The sequence below is a fragment of the Heterodontus francisci genome, chromosome 15, assembly GCF_036365525.1.
Source record: "Heterodontus francisci isolate sHetFra1 chromosome 15, sHetFra1.hap1, whole genome shotgun sequence".
NCBI classification, from domain to species: domain Eukaryota; kingdom Metazoa; phylum Chordata; class Chondrichthyes; order Heterodontiformes; family Heterodontidae; genus Heterodontus; species Heterodontus francisci.
In genome coordinates this window covers 53,691,264-53,717,023 of record NC_090385.1, presented here as the reverse complement: position 1 = coordinate 53,717,023, position 25,760 = coordinate 53,691,264, and positions in this window count along the sequence as shown.

Genomic DNA, 25,760 nt, shown 5'->3' with positions numbered 1-25,760 from the left:
AGTAATGCAATACAAAACTTTTATAAAATCAGCTGATTGGAAAATATACATATCCTGATGTTATAGTATGGCAAAGTGTCTTACTAGATATTATGCTTGAGTGAAATAACCAAATATTTATATGAATATTGTCTTTTACAGTTTTTTTATTTGTTGGATAAATAATATCGTCATTTGAAAAAAGGCCAAAAGGGCAGAAGAGAAGATTTGGTTTAAGAAGTTTTAAGGAAAGCACAGGCTCCCAGAGCGTGCCAACAGTGCCAACATCTGCAGCATTGCACATAGCAGGATGACATTCTTGATCAGTGACTTTTTTGGAAACATTGAAACTTGTGCTCAAGCATTTCCTTAAGGATTTCCTTTGAGGACTTCAACGGCTTCTAATACCGCACGTGCAAATTGAAATCGGAAAAGTCTGTCTCCCAAGGACTAAACTCAGCTTATGACATCTGGAAATAGCAGTCTCTGCAAACTGCTGTGCAACCTTCCTGGAAGTGACTGAGGATGTGGTATCACTTCCTGTAAATTCTGTTTGTCCCTAGGAATTTCTTTTCTATATTTTAAATAAGGTTTAAATGCAGCATTTTGAAAGGAATTGGCAGCTGCCAGAAGATAGTATAATTATTTTTAATGAAACACGTCATGACCTGAAATTCTTTTTTAAAAATGCATTCCTTAGAAATATACTGAACTATCCTTCTGCATGTGTGTTCATATGTCTGTGCCTCTGATAGCAGCAGCAAAATTACAGAAGCGCAAAATAAGAAACCTTTAAGCCATCATAAAAACCATCTCAATATCAGAATGTTGAAAAATTCCGAAAGGTTGCCATTGAAACACGTGAGAAGCCATGCTGTGATTGGACAATGCATGCACTTTGTCTGTTCAAACATCCTTTGTATAATGACAATTTCATAGGGGTGCACTTTGCAGTCCAAAGGCTCAGGCTGCGAACATTCTGCACACATATTAGCAATGGTGGGCTCCACCAATCTTCTGGGGTCAGCCTAATTATATATTAATATATAATTATATATATTTATTATGAGTTCTTAGCTTGAATTGGTCTGCCACTGGTAACTCACTGGAGAGAGGAGGAAGTATAATGCAGCCATCGCTTTTAAATGGATTATAGCTGCCTGTAAAAGTAGAGTTGAAGGTGCCAAATCCTTCCCACAAGGCAGCAATTTAGACTGGAAGTGACCCAAAGAATTAAGGGGATATCTATATTCTGAAGGCCTACAGCAGACGAGGAAGAGGTTTGCCAATAGGAATAGGGAAAGCCATCCAGCATTTCCCTATATTTGTTCATGGAATGTGAAATTATGTATTTGAACTCTTAGGTATCTGTTTATTCACAAACTTTATCATCTTTTTATTGAGTGAATATACTCCCACTCCTTATTCTTTTTTTTGCCCCAAAATGTGTTATTTCAAATTTATCTATATTAATTTGCATCTGCCCAATCCACCAAACTATTTGTGTCTTCCTAAAATGTTTTAATCCTCTGGATGGAATTTTAACTAAAAGAAACAAGTCCTGCTACCGGAACTGAAAGTGTGCGGGTGATGTGGCGGGGTGGGGGAGGGGGGAGGTGGGGGGTGGGGGAGGTGGGGAGGTGGGGGGTGGTGGGGGAGGTGGGGGGTGGTGGGGGAGGGTCGGTGGAGTTTCACGCGTGATATTGTCAGGGCCAGCCAATTAAGGGCTGGCAAGTGGGGGAGGCATCCAGTAAGATGGCAAGAGCTGTGGGGGGTTGTTCCAGATGCTGAAACACTGGCATCATCTTTAAAAGCCTGCCAGCAGCACATGATAATACAGTAGCCCTGGAGGGAGCATTGAGAGAGCCGTGGCAGCTCTACAAAGTGAAGATATTGCTGAAGGTAGATCAAGGGTCGTCCCAAGATTCAACAATATCTCCTTGGAGGTATGCCCCTAGGCTGTAAGGGAAGTCCTGTTCCCCCAGGACGGCAAGAGGAGACCAGTGCAGAAAACCAGGTAGGCCTGGGATGGAGGTTTCAGAGGAGGTCAGCAGCTGTGGTGTTATCCCTTGGAACTAACTGCAGTGCCAAAAAAAGGTCAATGACCTGTTGCATCTGGCAAGGTGAGTGCAGTGCATAACATTAAGCTTGCAGCCTTAAATGTGACAGAGGGTGAATAAGAGATAGGAGAAGGTGGTGCCCAGCTTCACAGTGGAGCTGCCCAGGCATCAGCATTGGCTGTCAGATGCATGCCAATCTCTCTGTGCAGGTTGCCGTTCAGGCAGAGATGACTCCTGCACAGCCGGTGCTGATTGGCCGCATGCAGGAGGCTTGCATATGACACCATGTTGGACAGTCAGGCTGCCACCAACATAGGAGTCGTGCCTCTCTTTGATGGGTGACTAACAATGGGAATGTATGTGCTGCAGGAGAAGAGAGCTTATAATGCATGGGAAATGTCACGAATCGAAGGCGGCATGCCCTACATGGCCATCCTCATTCCCGTGCAGGAAGAGGCACTGAAGCTGGTTCGAATAGAGGCAGGCAAGGCTATTGCAGATGGTGAGATAGGTGTGGAGCCCCAAGACTGTGAGTGACCTAATGGATGGGTGCAAGAGACCCTCTGGTGAGTAAACAGCATTATACCCTTGTATGCACCACTGCTCACATAGACATCCAGAAGATGAGTAGTTAGAAGCTGTAAAGCGTACAAGCCTCTCACCAGTCTTGTCTCTATTGCAGGTCATAGACATGAGCGGCCAGCTACCAAGCCTGAGAGACAGCCCCCCACCTCTGAGGAGGAGGAGGAGCCTTCAGAGGATGCACCATAACATCATTCTCCTGCACCAACACCAAACCAGATACTCTCATATCAGTGGGTAGTCATGCACTGTTAGTAACAGGGTCACAATCTGGAGAGCACAGCACCGATGCGCCCAGGCAGCTGATGGAGACAATGACAGCCCAAGTCACTCACACTCGGAGGACTTTGGGAGGGCCCAGCAATGCAAAGCTTCAGGCTGATGACATGCATCTGGAGTCATCAACAAGACAGTAAATGCTGGAGCTGCACCTTCACGTGTGGGATCATCTGGTGGAGTTACCACAGGCTATGCACATCTATGCATGGACGATGGAGAGTGCATCCAGGCCATGAGTGCAGCCATAACTCTGGCATGTGTGTGCATGAACTCCTCTATCAAGAGATTGGTGACCCTCACAGTGAGGATGTTACCAACTGACTGCAACAGGACAGAGATAGGCTCGCAGAATCTGCAGACAAGCGGCAGATGGAATTTAATACAGTGAAGTTGTGAGGTGATGCATTTTGGCAGAAGGAATAGGGAAAGACAATATAGGCTTAATGGCACAGTTCTAAAGAGTGTACAGGGACATGGGGGCTCAACCTCACTGTCTGCCACACTTCCAGGCTTAGTATCGTCAACAAATTTTGAAAGTTTACTCCGTATTCCAATATCCAAGTCATTTATATATATATTTATATATATATACCTAGCACTGACCCTTGCGGAACACCATTGTCTACCATCCTCCAGTCTGAAAAACAACCATTTACCACATCCTTAAGTCAAATTGTTATCCAAGCTCTCACTGACCCTCCTATTCCACGAGCCTCAATTTTATTAACCAGCACATATTGAGAGAGTAGTTAGCAAAGCATGTGGAATCTTGGGCTTCATAAATAGGGGTATTGGGTTCAAAAGCAGGGAAGTTATGGTGAACCGGTCTAAAGCTCTGGTTGGGCCACAACTAGAGTATTACATCTAGTTCTGGTCACTACACTTTAGGAAAGAGGTGAGGGTCTTTGAGAGGGTGCAGAGGAGATTTACCAGAATGGTTTGAGGGCTGAGGGAATTTAGCTACAAGGTTGGAGAAGTTGGGTTTGTTCTCAGCACAGAGGAGACTGAGGGATAGATTTCATACAACTGTATAAGATTATGACAGGTTTAGAGAAGGTAGACAAAGAAAAATTGTTCCCATTAGCTGATAGGCTGATGGTACAAGAATGAGGGCACACGGATTTCAGGTTTTGGCAAGAGATGCAGAGGGGGTGTGAGGAAGAACTTTTTAATGCAGCGAGTGGTAATGACCTGGAACTTACTGCCTACAAAGATGGTGGAGGTAGGCACAATCAATAATTTCAAGAGGAAATTGGTGGGCACTTGAAAGAAATTAACTTGCATGGTTATGGGGATTGAGCATGGGGAATGGGACTGATTGGATTGCTCTGCAGAGAACCGGAATGGACTAGATAGGCCGAATGGCAGCAATAGCTGTGTGAGAGGGGGATGAGATGCCTGGAGCTGTCGCCAGGTCCTCGGACTCCTCAGGTGAGCAGGGAGGTCCGGACCAAATGTGCCCTGAAAGGGTAGAGGAGCGGCTGTCTGAGAGGGCACTCAAGCAGAATGCCCCTGCTGTGCTATGCAAATTTGCCCCTGCTCATGATTGCTATTTCTGCTGTCCACCCAGCTCCACCCTCTCTGCCAAGCAATGCTACTGCTCGCAATGGCTGCCAACTGCAGTTGACACTGATATCTGGTTAAGCCTTCACTTCGTTAGATGCTGGAAATCTGAAATAAAAACAGAAAGTGCTGGAAATACTCAGCAGGTCAGGCAGCATCTGTGGAGAGCGAAGCAGAGTTAATGTTTCAGGCCTGTGTCTTTTCATCAGTACCATAATCTCTGGGGTACACCATTTGAAACCTTTCCCCAATCCAAACACAACTCACTTACTGTAATTCTCTGTTTCCTGCCCATCAAACAATTTTCTATCTATGCTGCTACATTTGTTCTTACACCATTCACCTGAATGTTTCTAATGAGATTCTTTGAGGTATTTTTTCAAATACATTCTGATAATCCATATACACTCCATCTACGGGGTTCCCTTTGCCTATCACATTGATCATTCATCAAAAAACTAGTCAAACTAAATTAGACAAGCATAACTTACTGTTAACAAATCTATGCTGGCTATATTCTAACTTCTCACTATTTCTACTGGTGTGACTCAGTGACAGCATTTTTGTTTCTGAGTCAGAAGATCATAGGTTCAAGCCCCACTTCTGAAAACTGAGCACAGAATCTCAGCTGACACTCCAGTGCAGTACTAAGGGAATACTGCAGTGCAGGAAGTGTTGTCATTTGGATGAGATCTTAAACCAAGTCTCTGTCTGCCCTCACAGATGGGTGTAAAAGATTCTATGGAGCTATTTTGAAGAACAGGGGAGTTTTCCTCAGTCTTGGTCAATATTTATAGCTCAACCAACATCATTAAAAAGGATTATCAGGTCATTATTTTATTGTTAGTTGTGGGACCTTGCTGTGTGCAAATTGGCTACTGTGTTTCCTACATTGCAATGGTGGCTGTTAGGGTCTGAAGTTCTGTTAATGGATGATAAATACCTGGTAGTTCAAGATAATAGGATAAACAGGTGTTGGGTGTTAATTAGTTAATTGTATTCAAGTGTGTATATATAAGAGCCAGACAGCACAAGCTGTGGGTGTTGTTAGGAGTGCAGAAGTAAGCTTGGTGATAAGCAATAAATAATCTCCACCAAAGCATCCTAGTCTCAGTGTCTTCTTCACAAGCAGGCTTGGAAGTTTCTCTAACAGTGGCTACACTTCATTGACTGTAAAGCATTTTGGAATGTTCTTGAGGTTGTGAAAGGTACTATATAAATGAAACTCTTACTTTTCTTTTATCTTACTTTAAATCATGAGAGTTTACCCACCAGTGGCATTACATGGACTGAAGGAGAACCCTATACTCTTACTGCCACCATGTAATCACTGATGTGTGACATGCTTGCTTGGAGAGGTTTGTGTGCTTATCTTTTTTATTCATTCATGGGATGTGGGAGTCACTGGAAAGGCCAGCATTTATTGCCCATCTTAATTGCCTGTGAGAAGGTGGTGGTGAGCTGCCTTCTTGAAGCACTGCAGTCCATGTGGGATAGGTATGCCCACATTACTGTTAGGAAGGGAGTTCCAGGATTTTGACCCATTGATGGTGAAGGAACAGTGAGATAATTCCAGGTCAAGATGGTGTGTGGTTTGGAGGGGAACTTGCAGGTGGTGGTGTTGCCATGTATCTGCTGCTCTTGTCCTTCTAGGTGGTAGAGGTCATGGGTTTGGAAGGTGCTGTATAAGGAGACAGTGCATTGCTGCAGTGCATCTTGTAGATGGTACACACTGCTGCCACTGTGTGTTGGTGGTGGAGGAAGTGAATGTCTGTGGATGAGGTGCTAATTAAGTGGGCTGCTTTGTCCTGGATGGTGTCAAGCTTCTTGAGTATTGCTGGAGTTGCATCCATCCAGGCAAGTGGAGAGTATTTCATCACACTGCTGACTTGTGCCTTTGGATGGTGAACAGGCTTTGGGAAGTCAGGAGGTGAGTTGCTCACTGCAGGATTCCTAGCCTCTGACCTGCTCTTGTAGTCACAGTATTTATATGACTACTCCAGTTCAGTTTCTAGTCAATGGTAACCCCCAGGATGTTGATAGTGGGGGAATTCAGTGATCGTAATGCCATTAAATGTGAAGGAGAAATGGTTAGATTCTCTCTTGTTTGAGATAGTCATTGCCTGGCACTTGTGTGGTGTGAATGTTACTTGCTACTTATCAGCCCAAGCCTGGATATTGTCCAGGTCTTGCTGCATTTGCTTCAGTATCTGAGGAGTCGCGAATGGTGCTGATCATTGTGCAATCATCAGCGAACATCCCCACTTCTGACCTTATGATTGAAGGAAGGTCATTGATGAAGCAGCTGAAGATGGTTGGGCCTCGGATGCTAACCTGAGGAACTCCTGCAGTGATGTCCTGGTGCTGAGGTGATTGACCTCCAACAACCACAGCCATTTTCCTTTGCGCTAGGTACGACTCCAACCAGTGGAGAATTTTCTCCCTGATTCCCAAAGCCTCCAGTTTTGCTAGGGCTCCTCGATGCCATACTCGATCAAATACTGCCTTTTATATTCAGGGCAGTCACACTCACCTCACCTCTGGAGTTCAACTCTTTTGTCCATGTTTGAACCAAGGCTGTAATGAGGTCAGGAGCTGAGTGACCCTGGCGGAACCCAAACTGAGCGTCACTGAGCAGGTTATTGCTAAGCAAATGCTGCTTGATAGCAGTATCACAACACCTTCTATCACTTTACTGATGATCAAGAGTGATGGGGCGGTAATTGGCCGGGTCAGATTGTCCTGCTTTTTGTGTATAGGACATACCTGGGCAATTTTTCACATTGCTGGTAGGTGCCAGTGTTGTCACTGTACTGGAACAGCTAGGCTAGGGGCACAGCAAGTTCTGGAGCACAGGTCTTCAGTACTATTGCTGGAATGTTGTCAGGGCCCATAGCTTTTGCAGTATCTTGTGCCTTCAGTCATTTCTTGATATCACGTGGAGCGAATCAAATTGGCTGAAGAGTGGCATCTGTGATGCTGGGGACTGCAGGAGGAGGCTGAGATGGATCATCCACTCGGCACTTCTGGCTGAAGATTGTTGCAAATGCTTCTGGCTTATCTTTTGCTCTGATGTGCTGGGCTCCCCCATCACTGAGGATGGCACTATTTGTGGAGCCACCTCCTCCAGTTAGTTGTTTAATTGTCAACCACCATTTACGACTGGATGTGGAAGGACTGCAGATCTTAGATCTGATCCGTTGGTTGTGGGATTGCTTCGATCTGTCTATCGCATGCTACTTCTGCAGTTTGGCACACAAGTAGTCCTGGGTTGTAGCTTCACCAAGTTGACCTCTCATTTTGAGGTAAGCCTTGGTGCTCCTGGCATACCCAGTTTTATGTTTCTAGATCTGTTCAAAATCTATCCCATTTAGCATGGGTGGTAGTGCCACACAACACGATGAAGGGTATCCTTAATGTGAAGATGGGACTTTGTCTCCACAAGGACTGTGCAGTGGTCACTCCTACCAGTACTGTCATAGACAGATGCATCTGCGGCAGGCAGATTAGTGAGGATGAGGTCAAGTATGTTTTTCACTCTTGGTTCCCTCACCACCTGCTGCAGACCCAGTCTCGCAGCTATGTCCTTTAGGATTCGGTCAGCTCAGTCAATAGTGGTGCTACTGAGCCATCTTGGTGATGGACATTGTACCCCAGTGACCCACCTCTAAAGCAATCCCTGTAATAAATAAAAAAACTAATTTTAGAAACTGTAAAAATGCAACTAAGTCTACTGATCTACTAACCATATCTTACAAGCTGTCTCCAGTAACACATCAAATTGTCTCTTGAATAGTATTTTGAGTCCAAGTCCAACATTGTACTGTCCTTGATGAACAATTTAACTCACAATCAGTTTACAGACGCTGGGAAGATTTTTATTTATGCAAACAACGGGGAGATGGTGTGGACACTTCCACCTTTCGCCTCTCAATTGACCATATGCAGTGTTTTTAAAACTATTGTTTTAGACATAAAGTGCTGAATTTTGAGTGCGTTGCAATTTGTGACGGTGTGCTCTCATTTTGGCAGTTCGCTTGCGCGGAGGTGCCGTGCTGAGCCCTCGACATATTTCACACGGGAGCTCATTTAAATGGAGGAGACGGAGCGGCCGCCCTCTGACGTCGAGGGGTCAGCCGCTCATTCCCTGGCAAGGGCGTCCGGTACCACCATGCAGGAGCCAGTGCCATTTTTAAAGGGCTTCAAGCCTCTCTTGTAAATTTAACTGTTTAAAGGTCCTGCCACACAAATCTTTGAAATAAAATTTTATTCAAACTTTGCATCCCCTCTCCCACCCCCACAATGAGTTCCCAATACATAAAATTACCTCTACCCCACGGAAAACCAAATAACCAACTTTAACTGCCACCACCCCACCCCCCCACCCCCCCCGCCCTACCTTCAGAACATTTGACCCTCAACCCCTTCCCACCATCTACACAACCAATTGGAGTGGTTTCCACGTTCCTACACCCCTCCTGACCTGAAGATTTCACTTCTCCCCCTCCCCACCAGTGTCATGTCTTGGAACTCTGAATGGAGTTTCGAAGGCGCGGGACCTCCACTTGGCAGCAGTAATATCGGCATAGGATGGCCGCTGGGACAAGATAAATTGATTTAAATTTATTTCCATTGATTTTAATATGTAAATAAAGCCCCCGCCACCGAGCGACAGAGGGGGTGTGGGGTCGCACCGAGGCCTCACTGCTGCCAGTAAAATAAGGTGGGGCCCTGTCGGCATCGAGGGTCGTGGCAGGCGGCTCCCACAAGTATTTTACAGCCCCCCCTCCCGCCACAACACCCGACGTGGAGGGGTTGGTAAAATTCAGGCCTAAGTGTTTTAGTGGTCAAACAAACAGACACATGACAGGTTTTCTCATAGGATTAAAAGAAAGACAAATTATTTCTTAAACAATACTCTCAAAATATTCACAACCTCACCCACTCACATGTGCACATACTTTCGCACACACTAGAGATAGAGGATAGGATGCATTTAAGTCTGATTTTTGTGAGAAGTGTTCACTTTGAACTCTTTGTTTTCCAGGAGGAAATGTTTAAAAACAGTGCAGGACTGGTGTTCCTTTTCTGGGTTCATTGAAGTATTGCAGACTTCTCTGGTTAAGATTCAGTCAAAGATGGCCCTGTTATGATTTCTCAGATGGGGAATTTTTGAGGTTACCTTGCAGTCTCTGCCTCTGTTGTTTAAAGATGTTACAGGCAGGGTCTTTTTCGTGGCTGGAATGACTGGCTGCTTTTCTCTGTCTTTCAGAGGGGTCTTTCTTCAGAAAAACCTATCAGGCTTGATTTTAGTCAGGTGACCATAGATCCCCTGGTGTGTTCATACAATATCTTTGAAAGTGTGGCCATTGTTACACAATGGGGTTTGAATGTGGCTTATCTTGATAAAGTGCCCCACCTATTATGTTGGCTTTGAATCTGGAGTCTGTCCATCTGCAAAGGCCTTTGTCAACCCAATTCTTGAAGATAGGAACCATTTAGCACTGAATGGGCTGTTTAGCATTTTAATGTACTTTCCCCAGGAATAGTCCAGTCGTGATGATGGGTTTAGTCTGCAACACTGACTATGTTGTTATGACCAGGTGAGAAATGTGTCTAGGGGCTCCTTTCAGCCTTCATCTGGTCTTACTGTAACAGGATTTAATTTTAAACACACCGTTTTTTGAGCTCCCCCTTGGTGAATCCTTGTTCACTGCTTTCCAATTATTAGGCAAAGAAATGAGTACAAACAGGCTTTCTTCGTTTTAAAGAAAAGTGAAATTTATTAAAGCTTAAACTTAAACTCTAATTCGGTTAACGCCTACAGACACATGCCACGCCCACGCTAGCATGCATACATGATACACACATGCAGATAGGGACAGAAAAGAGCAGAAGAAAAATAAATTGGAGAGATTTGAGGCAATATCTGAAGAGTTTCTTGTTACTGTGCTTCGAGCTCACTGTCGAGTCCTTTTGTAGGTCGTTCTTGCTTGTACATAATTCTTGCTTTTCGTTGAGGCCCAGTATTCTTCTTAAATCTTGTTCACTGTAGGAGACTTTTCTCTCTTGGGTTCGTATGTCTTCAATGGATTCCAAAGCTGGTGAGAACGAGATGAGAGCAGACAGGAGAGAGATGTTCTCAATCCAGGAGTCAGGAACTTTCTGCCAGTTCAAAAGTCTGTGGCAAGTTCAAAATCCTGCAACAGCCAGTTAGTCGTGTGACTAAACTGGTCTGACCACGTCTTCTGTGTATTGGAAGCAGGGACTGGTTCCTTTGATCCAACACTGTCTGCTAGCATACAAAAAATATCTTTTCAGCCAGGGGTTTGGCAACCCCTTGTAATAGTCCTTCTTTTCTTCCCAGCAACAATTTGAAGTTTACGTCCATGTGGCGAAATTAATGTGCCTCATTCTTGGCAGGTGGGAGCCTGCAGGACAATGTATATTTGTAGTAGAGGAGAGGCCGCCTGGCCTCTTACTCCATCTTTTCTGCAATAAATGTGTGTCCATTTTTTGGAGTCTAGTTCATCAGTTCATTTTTACAGTTCATAATTGCTCCAGTTCACTTTAGTTCATAACTGGTCCTTGCATGAGTGTGACAGCCTAAACACCAAATACACTATATACTGTGAACTATCCTATGTCCAGTGATTAAAGATTGATATTCTTGTTCCAACTCTGCCTACACAATCCCTCCCTTTTCGTTCTAATACAGTGCTTTGCTGGTATGAACTCAGGTTATTCCTTTTTTTTATAGAAGTGATCCTAATAGTTTGTGTTAATTTGGAAAAATGTAATGTGAAAAATAACACAAATTCATATTGGCAAACAAGATCTTTCTATTTTCAAAATTTATCATCAAATTTGAAGAGCTGGATGTTGCCTGGGATGGAACATTTAAGCTATGAAGAGAGGTTGGATAGGCTTGAGTTGTTTTCGCTGGAGCAGAGAAGACTGAGGGGTGACCTGATCGAGGTGTACATGATTATGAGGGGCATGGACAGTGTGGATAGGGAGCAGCTGTTCCCCTTAGTTGAAGGGTCAGTTACGAGGGGTCACAAGTTTAAGGTGAGGGGCGGGAGGTTTAAGGGGGATTTGAGGAAGAACTTTTTTACCCAGAAGGTGGTGATGGTCTGGAATGCACTGCCTGGGAGGGTGGTAGAGGCAGGTTGCCTCACATCCTTTAAAAAGTACCTGGATGAGCACTTGGCACGTCATAACATTCAAGGCGATGGGCTAAGTGTTGGCAAATGGGATTAGGTAGACAGGTCAGGTGTCTTTAATGCATCGGTGCAGACTCGATGGGCCGAAGGGCCTCTTCTGCACTGTATTATTCTGTGATTCTGTGAATAATTGTCTGTAGTTAATGGCTTTAAAACAAATGAATTATAAAAAAAAATTATTTATATAGTGGTAACTTTATAGCAGCTATCAATTCTTTGCTGCAGCATCTGGTCAAATTCATTGCAGAGGATAACTGGGAAGAGATTAATGTGACAGCATTTGTCATGCCGTTATTAAAGTCTGTCACTCCTGTGTGGCAGCCAAGGAATAACCCATGATACTAACACAAAAACAACATATGGATTTCAATTATTTTCCTTCTAATTAGTTTCAATTAGACAGTTTGCAACTGCATACAATCTGTTAACAATACAGCACAGTAAATTATTATCTGTCATGTTTTACAAAAGGCATTACTTATAAATATCAGAACTCTTCACTCTTTTGAAATCTTTGAAACACTTACTATCTTTTATATTTGTATTTACTGACAGCTCCAAAGAGTATATTTTTTTCGGCACAACCCTGAACTCAATCTACTTACACCAGCGAATTGTGCAATATTTAGAATGGGTTGAGTGTTGAAATAGGCCCAAAGACCACTGTTTCATATGGTTGGCTGAGCTCCTTTGGCAATGTTCACAGAAAAAAAATAAGATACCCAAGGATGCTTAGATTTAGTTTAGAGATACAGCACTGAGATCATGCAATATTATTTTGTACAGTTCCTATTTTGCTTTATACTTTTTAATATTTTCACTTTATCAAATGGTTGGTTATGCTTTTGTTCATAGTGCTTTTAACTTACTTTTTACTTATTGTTTCACAATGTTTGCTGTTCACAGTACAATTTGTTTTATTTCTTTCAGGAAAAATACATGTGCTGTTGTTTTTGAATTGTTTTGTTTTGCATGTTATTATATTGCTTGTTATTTCTGTATCATACCATTATTACCATTATTGCTCCCAGTTTCACTTTAACATATTTTACAGCCCATGTTTCACTCTTTTATCCCTCTATAGGCTTATTGGTATATCTATTATTACTATTATTACTATTATATGTTTAGACACTGCATTTCTTCCTCAAACATAGATCCTGTGATTTTTTTCCCTCTCCATTATGTACCTCTTTGCCCACTATGTTGCTTTCTGCCTGCTGTCTAAACTGAACTTAGTTTCACTATGTGCACCCTGCAGATATTTCATTTGTTCTTTCAATCAGTTATTTTCTTCCCTCCCACACACTCATTCCTTATTCTTCACACTAACCTCAGCATTGAAGTACAGGTTACAATGCTATTCTAACAGGACACTGCTCTCACATTTGCTTGGTTGAATTGTTATGTAATTGACCAACTGATGTGCATCACTGCAAACAGAGCCTGCTGCGGGCGGGAGTGGGGACGAGATACTCAAACAGATCTCCTGCGGTATTGCTCATGTTGAGTCAAATTAAACTGTTTTATAACAATAAGGATAAAAGGAACACAGGAGGAGCAGAGGTAGAGGGGACCAAGCAGACAGCCAGAGACCCATGGAACAGGAGAGAAAGAAGAAAGCCGAAAGAGAGCTTGCAAGACCAAAGCCAACAGATGATTCAGGAAGGAATGCTGTGACTAGAGAAGAGACAAGCTTCAAAGGTGATGAGTGGAACATGATAGCAAGGGGTGGGAAGATACAGGGAGTAATACTTAAAATCCTGGAGCCCTGGATGGAGAGCAGAGTTGGTCAAACAGCAATCAAGATAATAGACAGTTGAGAGTCACAGAGTGATGGGCTGAAATGGAAAAAGGCAGAAATGAAGGAGTAGACAGAGAGCAGAGATAAAGACAACAAATGGGTCTAGGCCAGAGTTGGATCAGGGAGCAGAGCTGGGTCTAGGCCAGAGTTGGATCAGGTGGCAGAGCTGGGTCTAGGCCAGAGTTGGATCAGGGAGCAGAGCTGGGTCTAGGCCAGAGTTGGATCAGGGTGCAGTGCTGGGTCTAGGCCAGAGTTGGATCAGGGTGCAGTGCTGGGTCTAGGCCAGAGTTGGATCAGGGAGCAGAGCTGGGTCTAGGCCAGAGTTGGATCAGGGAGCAGAGCTGGGTCTAGGCCAGAGTTGGATCTTAGAGTAATGTAAGTAGCAGTGGTTTCGAGAGTCTTAGGCATTCTTCCCCTGCTCCTTTGAAAGTGTTGAATGTTATCCATAACCTTTTGGTCACAGGAAATGTAGATGCTGTCAAAGTAAACTTGATGAGTTGCCACAGTGCACATTGCCTTTTTTATTAATAGCTATGGATTATACTTTCAGAAGGCGAAGCAAAACGGCCAAGGAAATAGCTGCTCCTATGATTAATTTGCCTTACGCGACCTTATCAGCCATTGTTGCCCAATTCATTAAAAAGCAGAAAATTGTGTGTCTGTTCCTAAGAGGTTTAAGGTGAATCTCAATAACTCCAGACAATTACCGCTAATGTCAATCTTATTCAAGTGTATTTACAGTACATTAAAAAAGCACAGTATAAAGAGCCTGTTAATTGATAGCCAATGAAACTCCAAAATAAACTGGTTGGTTTATTCTCAAATTCATAGTACAAAAAGGGACATATTGTGCATTTACGCTACTGGAGTTTCAGTAGGACCAAAATGCTCTTCCAGGTCCCACAAAATAATCTGGGTCACTGCTGCCCCGGGTTTCCTCCCCCATAATCACCTCCCCCCACCCCCACCTCCACCCCTGTCCCCACCTGCATTACAACCCCCTGCACTCTGCATTATTGTCTGGGACGGCCCATTACTGGCCAGCTTCAATCCAGCGAGCTGCATTGGGACACTCATTCATCATCCCAACGTAGTTCACTGCCGGTCTTCAAAATTGAGGCACCCTCTTTGCCTCGTATACTGGCTGGCTTCCTTCACTTGGCGGTCTGAATGAGAATCTGGCCTCCTGCAGAATAAGTAAGTTGACTTACTGACATACAATTTCCTAAATTGACATAAACACCAGGGAATGATAAATATACTTTCATTTTTAATCACACCTATTCAAGGGTTCCTTAGGGAAGAATGCCTGGTTCCAGTCTGTTTCTCTTCCGCATCACTGACCTGTTCCATCTCATCAAGAATGATGCTGTGCTGTTTGCTAACCGGAACACATTGCATAAAGTAGTTAACTCCCCAGCTCATCATTATGGCCGTTAATGTTAACAACAAGGGTTTTATAGCATTACAATACATTACCTTGGTTATAACATGTCTTGCATCTGTCATTCAACATAACTAAATATAGGCAGAATTGAGCATTAAGGAAATAAATGGTCTGTTGGTTCCAGCTCTCCCCCAACACGTGCTATCACCTGGAACTCCTTTTTTCTTGTATGTACTTCAAATGCAAAGATAACGAACATATGTTGATCTAGTTGTTACGACAAGGTGAGAAAGAGGTCTAGGGTTCCATTTCAGCCTTCACCTGGTCTTACTGAAACAGGGTTTAATTTTAAACACATCGTGTTTTTAGCTCCCCCTTGGTGAATCCTTGCTTACCGCTTTCCAATTATAAGGCAAAGAAACCAGCACAAACAGGCTTTCTTAGGCTTAAAAAAGAAAAGTTGAAATTTCTTAAACTTAAACTTAAACTCTAATTTGGTTGACGCCTACAGATACACGATGCGCCCACCCAATACCCACATGCAAATAGAGACAGAAAAGAGCAGAAGAAAAATGAAGTGGAAAGGTCTGAGGCAAGATCTGAAGAATTGTTGTTGCGGTTCTTCGAGCTCACTATAGAGTCCTTAATTGTAGGTAGATCTTGTTTTTTGTTGGGGCCCAGTATTATTCTTAAACCTTGTTCACTGTAGGAGACTTTTCTCTCTTGGGGTTCATGTGTCTTCAGTGCAATCAGAGGCTTGTGAGAAAGAGATGGGAGCAGACAGGAGAGAGATCTTCTCAGTCCAGGAGCAAACAGACGTTCTGCCCAAACTGTTTGTACAAATTCAAAAAAACTCAGGTTGCCCAGCAGGTTAGTCATGTGACTAACTGGTTTCACCATGTCCATTTGTGTATTCGGCCATCTTAGCAGTCATGCTGGAATGCGAGCTCCCCCACCTTTGATATCTGTTAGTATGTAAATGTACATTTTTTTCCAACCAAAACTGATCTGTTTAACAAGTCATTTTCTCACTCCAACAACAGTTAAAAATCAATGTTCATGACAAAATTGATGTGCCTCATTCTTGGCAGGTGGGGGCCTAGCATGGCACATTGTTGAGTGTGAATTAAGATAGGAGAAACCTGCAACATTTGCATCTGTGGTTGCAAGGATTTTCAAAATACATTCTGAACAATTCGATTTTTTCATAATTGTTTGCAGGATGAGGCAATATGAACAAGGCTGCATTGGTTGTCCATCTCCGCTCATCCTCACATGATGGTGGTGGACCTTCTTCTTGAAAGCTGTAGTCTTTTTGCTGATAGTGCTCCCACAATGGTGCTAGGTAAAGAATTCCAACCTTTTTGGTCCAGTAACATTGAAGGAATGGCAGGATATGTCAAAGTCAGGAGGGTGTATGACTTGGAAGGAAATTTGGAGGTCATACTTCAATATAATTGCTGATCTTGTCCTACTTGTTGATATTGGTCAGAAGAGAGGGCAGCTCTGTCGAGGTAACCTTGATGAGTTGTTGTAGTGCATCCTCAAAGCTGTAGTCACAATGCCCTTTTTATTGATAACTGTCTATTCATGTCTATGAATAATAGCTTTTGAACATGTTTTGTGTTTTTAACTTCTATTTGTTACTTGCTGAGTGATACATATTCAATTTATTCAGTTGTGATTTGTTGCTATTTGTGATTAACAAATCTGAGTCAATCAGGTGCAAATAATGATTACTTTATATATCAAATATCAGCCCACAAAGTCTAACTGGTTCAGGCCAATGAGCATTTTTTGGTGAAGAAAATTAACAGATTGGAATGACCTTGTCAGTTTCAGGCTGCAGCTCAGATATAACCAGTATTTTATTGTTTTGAATTTGTAACAAAGTCTGATGTCTAGAGTATGATATTTGAATGGCAGTGGACCTTCAGTGGAACAGGATTTCCATTCACTCTAGCTGTACCCTGCCCTTAGTGATTACCCGAAGTCAGGGCCATTAAATATTAAGGACAGATGCTGAGATGATGTTGCAGGAGTACCCATCTCAGTTGGAAGGAAGGAAAGTTTGTGCAGTGACTTCATGCTATGTGGCATTGCTAGTTGAGTAAGATAAAGAAAACAAAGATTAAAAAACTCTAGTTTTTTGAATTCCCTCTTTGATTGGGCAATTGACACCACGAAAGGACAAATGTTCCTTGCACTCAGTGTTTCCCATCATTTGCATTCTAACAACAATCATTTGTATCGTATCATATTACATATGCCCAATTTTTATAGGAACAGGGGTGTTTTGGTATGTAATATATAATGTATAATCAGCCAAATTTATAGGGAATGAATAAGACAAAGTCTGTTTGTATTTTATGGTATTCTGGGCTTTTTATAATGTTTTGGGGATTGAATTGCATAATTTGTTCTTTCTTCAGTCAAATGTGTAAATTAGTGATGCTGATGATTACTTTATGTTAATTTATATATTTTCAGAATTTTTAGCAAGATGGTAGGTAAGATGTATAAAGTTAGAGGTAGTTCCTTGGTGTTTATCAGCACTGGAGAGGGAGCAGTTTAATGTTCAACATTTCTTTGTGGGCATCTCAGCTTTAGGTGACAGCAGGGGTGGCTGTTGGGTTTGACATAACTATGGTACAAGGGTGGAGGACACCAGATTTGACAGCAATGGAGAAAGGTTACTGGGATTTGGAAGGATTAAACAGTCCGGCTGTATTGGAGCACTGTGTAGCAGGGGTTATCAGGTCTGGCAGGGGTGGGACATACCCCAAGTAAAACTGGGTGTACGAATTTGTCACCAGGAAAAGGGAAACAGATTTAACAATATAAATGCTAACAATTACCTTATGGACATAGGGCTCCTGGAATCTGAAGTAAAAGAACATAAAAGCCATTTAACTCTAAATTCTTCACAATATGGCATCTAAATAATTTTTAAATGAGTTGGCTTCAGCCACACTTCATGGCAACATCTTCCAGAACTATTTCCTATACTTTTCTGAATTCCTGGTAATATGTAACACTTTTTAATATCAAGTTGGCTATTTTACTGTGGATCCAAAGCCTGTTTCCTATCTCTTTTTAGTCAAGGGCTGAATCTGATCTCTTTTGTTATCAAGTTTGGAAGCCATGTGGATATGATAGATAAAACAAAAACAGTTTTCGAAGACATAAATCATGAAGCATCTGAGTTGAGATAGTTTGGTGCTGGCACTAAGTGCTTAGAGTAATGAGAGCTGCAATCCTCATTAGTATTCTTTCTCAATTGGCAGGCTGTGAAGAGAAGTCTGGCAGACCTAAATGAATGATCAGACTTGATAATGGAGATAAAAGTTCCTTCCTCTTGAATAATCATATTGGATCAGCACTGTAAAACATCAAGATATTTCTCACCTTGCTGAGCACAACATTTTGCCAAAAGAGGAAAAGTACACACGCTCACCTATGTGAAAGTATAGATTTGCGAAGTTTATTAATACAACCAATTTATTGGAGTTCTTCAAAGGAGTAACACTTGCTGTGGATAGAGGAGCCCAATTTCCAGAAGGCATTTGACAAGGTGCCACATAAAAGGTAACATATTAGCATGGATAGAAGATTAGCTGGCTGGCAGAAAACAGAGTATGCATAAATGGGTCATTTTCTGATTGGCAGGATGTGAAGAACTGAGTCCCGCAGGGGTCTGTGCTGGGGCCTCAACTTTTTACAATTTATATCAATGATTTAGATGAGGGGAGCAATGGCATGGTAGCTAAATTTGCAGATGACACAAAGATAGGTAGGAAAGTATGTTGTGAAGAGGACATCAGGTTGCAGACTGATCTATTTAGGTTCAGTGAGTGGGCAAAAATCTGGCAGATAGAGTATAATGTGGGAAAATGTGAAGTTGCTCACTTTGGCAGGAAGAATAAAAAAGCAGCGTGTTTCTTAAATGGAGAACGACTGTAGAATTCCAAGGCACAGAGGGATCTAGGTGTTCTAGTGCATGAGTCACAAAAAGTTAGTATGCAGGCACAGCAAGTCATAAAGAAGGCTAATGGAATGCTATCCTTTATTACGAGAGGAATTGAAAATAAAAGTAAGGATGTTATGCTTCAGTTATACAGGGCATTGGTGAGACCACATCTCCAATCTGTGTGCAGGTTTGGCCTCCTTATTTAAGGAAGGATGTAAATGCATTGGAGGCGGTTCAGAGGAGGTTTACTAGATTGATACCTGGAATGAGCGGGTTGTCTTATGAGGAAAGGTTGGACAGACTGGGCTTGTTTTCACTGGCGTTTAGAAGAGTGAGGGGGGACTTAATTGTAGTTTATAAGATCCTGAACGGTCTTGACAAGATGGATGTAGAGAGGATGTTTTCTCTTGTGGATAAGTCCAGAACTAGGGGGCACTGTTTTAAAATTAAGGGTCATCCTTTTAGGACAGAGGTGAAGAGAAATTTTTTCTCTGAGGGTTGTGCGACTTTGAAACTCTGCCTCAGAAGGTGGTGGAGGCGGGGCCATTCCATATTTTTATGGCAGACGTAGATAGGTTCTTGTTAGGCAAAGAAATCAAGGGTTATCAGTGGTAGATGGGAATATGGAAATTGAAACACAAACAGATCAGCCATGATCTTATTTAATGGTGGAGCAGGCTCGAGGGGCCGAATGGCCTACTTCTGCTCCTAATTCATCTGTTCGTACAATCTTGGAAGCGTCTTAATGCTTGATGCTATCACATTAGCTCCTTTGGCATTTGGGGGGATGGTGGCATAGTGATAATGTCACAGCTAGTAATCCAGAGGCTCAGGGTAAAGCCCTGGGGACACTGGTTCCACATCTCACCACGGCAGCTGATGTAACTAATTAATAAAAAAAACATCTGGAATTGAAAGCTAGTCTCAGTAATGATGCCATGAAACTATCATTGATTGTCATAAAAACCCATCTGGTTCTATAACGTCCTTTAGAGAATCTTCTGTCCTTACCTGCTCTAGCCTACATTTGACTCCAGACCCACAGCAATATGGTTGACACTTAACTACCCTCTGAAATGGCCTAGCAAGGCCATTTGAGAAGAGCAACAAATGCTGGTCTTGCCAGTGATGCCCACATCCCATGAAAGAATAAAAGAAAATGCTGGAGTGCTTGGCTAAGTAGAACTGTGTGTAAGGAATAACTGTCGCTGACATTGGCATTAAACTTGTATTGGATAATAAAATATAGCTGCTAATGTATGTAGACAGAAATTTAGAATCTCAAGCAGCAAGGTTAGTCAAGTATAAAAGGTCAGAAGAGTATGGAGTCTAGACTCAAGGAGTGATTGGGACATAAATATTGAAACTTTCATTTTGCAGTATTTTTAAATTGATTACAATTTATCCATTTTAGGTATTTAATAGCTATTTAAAGTTATTTGTTTGGTACTTTCATTGTTTAAAGATGGTTTGAAATCGCAATAAGTAATAAATTGCTTACAAAAGAGGTGCCATTAGCTTTAATGCGATTGCAGTTTTTCCTTGTGGCAATTGGACTATTGTGTAAATGAAGACAATAACAATTAGACCTGACCAGCAAGAGCTCAGTCTGAAATTGTGATAAATGAGAGTATCAGGATAAAAATAATGTTCAATATTCCCCCCCAAAAATGGAGTTCGGAATGAGCGGTACCAATGTGACTTTACAAAGTACTCAAAACAAATTTTGGGCAGTCAGAAGTACAAAAACCAAGGAGGGGTATGATATAGCAATGCCAAGTTTCTGGAATTTTTGTTTTTCTTCTTCAGAGTGAATTCACATTGCACTAAAAAGCCAGGCATTGTAAGGGTTTCCACAATGATTGGTGACAGTAAACAATTCATTTCCTCTCTGAGGTCTGACAAACATTTACAGCCATAGTGGTGAGAATAATGCTATTCATTTGGCATGGCGTGATGCAGCTACTGTGAAGATGATCTGTGATGGGCGTGGAGTGGGAGGGAATAGTTGGTTTAGTTGACAGATTTGCTATGAATCTCTAGACATAACAGTGTCAGGGACATGAGTTTTCTGCCACCTGATGTAAGAATTAACCCCTTCACTTAACATAAGATCAAAAACATCTTGCTGACCAGGAGCAAGGTTCCTGACTTGCAGCCAACTTGCTGCCTGACTCCTTTTAGAGCCTTTCTAATGCTTTTTCCCTTTTGCAGCCTTTCTACTGTCTTGACTCCCTTTCCGGTGCTTGTGCTGATTCTTTAAGAGCCTCTATTTAGGCATGTGGCATAAAAGGAAATGGAACAGCATGGATAGAAAGTTGGTTGATGGACAGGGGTGAAACAAGTGGGTGTTGTTTACTTAGTTTTGAATGTGCATCAATTTTGTCCAGCTGAACATTGGTAATCCATCATCTTTGGCCCTTGCCACCAATTCCATCCCCCAGTCTGACATTTTCTTAGGCTGAGCCCGTTTGCAACCTCAGCATTTTATTCATGCACAAGCTAGAGTTGTTGATCACATATCCTATCAAGTGGATTGCCTACTTCCACATTCCTAGTCCCATCCACCTACCCCTTGCCTCAGCCCATTTACCCATGAAACCCTTATCCACACCTTTGTCACCTCGAAACCAGATTATTCTAATGTCCTCCTAGTTGGTTACCAACTTCCACCATAAAGGGATGTAGGGATCAATAAACATCAGCGCATTCAAAACACTGTTGTCTGTATCCAATCCTGCACCAAATATCAATTTTTCTTCTTTATCTGCTCCATTTCAGACATGCTATTGTAGAAAAAGAACTCCTTAAGATATGCTGCTTTGATCAAACAGATTTGCATTTGTGTAACTTCTGGGATATGAAATATAGGGCTATTGAGAGACTTTATAACAACAACTTATGTATATAATACCTTGAATGTAATAAAACTTCCCAAGGTGCTTCACTGGAGCATCATCAAACAAAATATGACAGTGAGCTATTTAAGGAGATATTGGCCGGGATTTTACGGTGGGTGGACGGGAGCTAGCCGCTGACTGAAAAGTCGGTGGTGAACCCGCTTCCGCCTCACCTGGGGATTCATTCCGGGAGTGGTGGCCACTGCTGGGAGTGCAGCCCAGCTGACTGCAGAGGAAGACATGGAGCCAGGTGTTAAGGTAAGTTTTGGTTGCCTCGCCGGGGGTAATCAGTCAGGCCCCGGCGAGGCAAGGGTGGTCGGTTGGTGGGACGGGGGGGGCGTGTTGGGTGCTGGGAGTGGTTGGGGTAGGGGGGGTGGCCTCCATCAGGCATCCTCTGCCCGATGAGCAGGGCATGCCCCTCGGCGCGGGACAATCAGCAGCCACCTGATTTTTCCAGACAGCTTTTCCCAGCTCCAGGATGCCCACTTGCCACGCGTAAAATCCACGTGGAGGCGGGTGAAGGCACTTAAATGGCCGTTAAGTGGCCACTTAAGGGCCTTAATTGACTTGCGGGGGCGGGCAGGCCATTTTCCGCTACACCCTGCCTTATGTAAAGGGTGGCGGAGGTGGGAGTGGGTCGGGAGAGCCTCCCGCTCCATTTTACGCCACCCCCCTGTCACCATCCTGTTCGTTGGGGTCGCGTAAAATTCCAGCCATTAGCTCAGATAAGCAAAAGCTTAGCCAAAGAAATAGGGTTTAAGGAGTGTCTTAAAGGAGGAAGGCAAGGAAGTGAGGCAGAGAGGTATAGGCAGGGTATTTCAGAGCTTAGGGCCTAGGCAACTGAAGGCACGGCTACCAATGGTGGAGCGATTAAAATCGGCAGTGCAAAAGAGGCCAGAATTAGAGGAGTGCAGATATCTCAGAGGGTTGTGGAGCTGGAGGAGATTATAGAGATAGGAAGGGGCAAGGCCATGGAGGGATTTGAAAACAAGGATGAGAATTTTGAAATCAAGACACTGCTTGACTGGGAGCCAATGTAGGTCAGCGAGCACAGGAGTGACAGGTGGAACTTGGTGCCAGTTAAGACATGCCAGCAGAGTTTTCGATGACCTTAAGTTTAGGAAAAGTAGAATCTGGGAGACCAGTCAAGACAGCATTGGAATAGTCAAGTCTCGAGGTAACAAAGGCATGAATGAGGATTTCAGCAGTAGATGAGCTGAGATAGGGAGGGGGTGAAGTCGGGAGGAGTTATCGAGGTGGAAATAGGCGGTCTTAATGATGGCACAAATATGAGGTCAGAAGCTCATCTTGGGGGTTAAATGTAACACCAAGGTTGCAAACAGATTGGTTTAATCTCAGACTGTTGCCAGGGAGAGGGGTGGAGTCACTAACTGGGGAACAAGTTTGGAGCGGGAACTGAAAACAATGGCTTCAGTCTTCCCAAAACTTAATTCATGCAAGTTTAAACAGATTGGGAGAAGCTGATTGAGAATTGATTTCCGGGTTTTACATTTCATCATCTTCTTTGGCCTCCTTGTCTCGAGAGACAATGGGTAAGCGCCTGGAGGTGGTCAGTGGTTTGTGAAGCAGCGCCTGGACTGGCTATAAAAGCCAATTCTAGAGTGACAAACTCTTTTACAGGTGAACAAAGAACAGTACAACACAGGAACAGGCCATTCGGCCCTCCAAACCTGCGCCGATCTTGATGCCTGCCTAAACTAAAACCTTCTGCAGTACCGGGGACCGTATCCCTCTATTCCCATCCCATTCATGTATTTGTCAAGATGTCTCTTAAACGTCGCTATCGTATCTGCTTCCACCACCTCTCCCAGCAGCAAGTTCCAGGCACTCACCACCCTCTGTGTAAAGAACTTGCCTCGCACATCCCCTCTAAACTTTGCCCCTCTCACCTTAAACCTATGTCCCCTAGTAACTGACTCTTCCACCCTGGGAAAAAGCTTCTGACTATCCACTCTGTCCATGCCGCTCATAACTTTGTAAACCTCCATCATGTCGCCCCTCCACCTCCGTCCTTCCAGTGAAAAAAATCCGAATTTATCCAACCTCTCCTCATAGCTAGTGCCCTCCAGACCAGGCAACATCCTGGTAAACGTCTTCTGTACCCTCTCCAAGGCCTTCACATCCTTCTGGTAGTGTGGCGACCAGAATTGCACGCAATATTCTAAGTGTGGCCTAACTAAGGTTCTGTACAGCTGCAGCATGACTTGCCAATTTTTATACTCTATGCCCCGACCGATGAAGGCAAGCATGCCGTATGCCTTCTTGACTACCTTATCCACCTGCGTTGCCACTTTCAGTGACCTGTGGACCTGTACGCCCAGATTTCTCTGACTGTCAATACTCCTAAGGGTTCTGCCATTTACTGTATACCTCCCACCTGCATTAGACCTTCCAAAATGCATTACCTCACATTTGTCCGGATTAAACTCCATCTGCCATTTCTCCGCCCAAGTCTCCAACCGATCTATATCCTGCCGTATCCTCTGACAATCCTCAACACTATCCGCAACTCCACCAACCTTTGTGTCATCCGCAAACTTACTAATCAGACCAGCTACATTTTCCTCCAAATCATTTATATATACTACAAACAGCAAAGGTCCCAGCACTGATCCCTGTGGAACACCACTAGTCACATCCCTCCATTCAGAAAAGCACCCTTCCACTGCTACCCTCTGTCTTCTATGACTGAGCCAGTTCTGTATCCATCTTGCCAGCTCACCTCTGATCCCGTGTAACTTCACCTTTTGTACCAGTCTGCCATGATGGACCTTGTCAAAGGCTTTACTGAAGTCCATATAGACAACATCCACTGCCTTTCCTTCATCAATCATCTTTGTCACTTCCTCAAAAAACTCAATCAAATTTGTGAGACATGACCTCCCCTTCACAAAACCATGCTGCCTCTCGCTAATAAGTTTGTTTGTTTCCAAATGGGAGTAAATCCTGTCCCGAAGAATCCTGTCTAATAATTTCCCTACCACTGACGTAAGGCTCACCGGCCTATAATTTCCTGGATTATCCTTGCTACCCTTCTTAAACAAAGGAACAACATTGGCTATTCTCCAGTCCTCTGGGACCTCACCTGTAGCCAATGAGGATGCAAAGATTTCTGTCAAGGCCCCAGCAATTTCTTCCCTTGCCTCCCTCAGTATTCTGGGGTAGATCCCATCAGGCCCTGGGGACTTATCTACCTTAATGCTTTGCAAGACACCCAACACCACCTCCTTTTTGATAATGAGATGACTGAGACTATCTACACTCCCTTCCCTAGGCTCATCATCCACCAAGTCTTTCTCTTTGGTAAATACTGATGCAAAGTACTCATTTAGTACCTTGCCCATTTCCTCTGGCTCCACACGTAGATTCCCTTCTCTGTCCTTGAGTGGGCCAACCCTTTCCCTAGTTACCCTCTTGCTCTTTATATACGTATAAAAAGCCTTGGGATTTTCCTTAATCCTGCTTGCCAATGACTTTTCATGACTCCTTTTAGCCCTCCTGACTCCTTCCTTAAGTTCCTTCCTACTGTCTTTATATTCCTCAAGGGTTTCGTCTGTTCCTAGCCTTCCAGCCCTTACAAATGCTTCCTTTTTCTTTTTGACTAGGTGCTGCAGATAAAATTGGTTGTCGGGGCTGTTACACAATTGGCTCTCCCCTTGCGCTTCTGTCTTTTTTCCTGCCAACTGCTAAGTCTCTTTGACACGTCACACTTTAGCCCCGCCTTTATGGCTGCCCGCCAGCTCTGGCGATTGCTGGCAACTGACTCCCACGACTTGTGATCAATGTCACAGGACTTCATGTTGCATTTGCAGACGTCTTTAAAGTGGAGACATGGACAGCTGGTGGGTCTGATACCAGTGACGAGCTCGCTGTACAACGTGTCTTTGGGGATCCTGCCATCTTCCATGCGGCTCACATGGCCAAGCCATCTCAAGCACCTCTGGCTCAGTAGGGTATATATGCTGGAGATGTTGGCTGCCTCGAGGACT